This window comes from Echinops telfairi, unplaced genomic scaffold (assembly GCF_000313985.2).
Source record: "Echinops telfairi isolate 266 unplaced genomic scaffold, ASM31398v2 ScPeMD7_70;HRSCAF=299, whole genome shotgun sequence".
Classification (NCBI taxonomy): domain Eukaryota; kingdom Metazoa; phylum Chordata; class Mammalia; order Afrosoricida; family Tenrecidae; genus Echinops; species Echinops telfairi.
Window position 1 is genome coordinate 288975 of NW_022103968.1, and position 576 is coordinate 289550.

Sequence of the window (576 nt, forward strand, 5' to 3'; positions counted from 1 at the left end):
TGCCCACCACCGCCACCATCTGGGCACCCTTTGAGCGAGCCGCGCCCCTGCAGGCCTTCAGCGCCTGCTCGGCGGTCAACGGGGGGCCGGCCTCGGCCGCTGCCCGCCGCCCCAGCAGGACCGCCACCCCCCGCCACTCGCCCACGCTGCCCGAGCCACTGGGCGCCCTGCCCTGGCTGCCCCCCCAGGCCCCGCGCGCCTCCTTCTCCAACAGCAGCGGCTTCGCGGCGCCGGACTCGGGCGCCTGCGAGAGCGGCCGCAAGCCGGCGGCGCCCGCGGCCACTCAGGAGTGCGTGGTGTGCGCAGAGGGCCAGGTGATGGCCGCGCTGGTGCCCTGCGGCCACAGCCTCTTCTGCATGGACTGTGCCCTTCGCATCTGCGGCAAGAGGGAGCCCCACTGCCCCGCCTGCCACACACCTGCCACCCAGGCCATTCATATCTTTTCCTAGCTGGGGGTCGCGGTGCGGCCAGCCGCTGCCCCGCCGGCTGGGGGCGGGAGAGGCCCGGGTGCGGGGCGGGGGCCGGGCGGGGGTGGGGACCCATCAGTCTGTGCTTGCGACCAAGCTTTAACTCCGT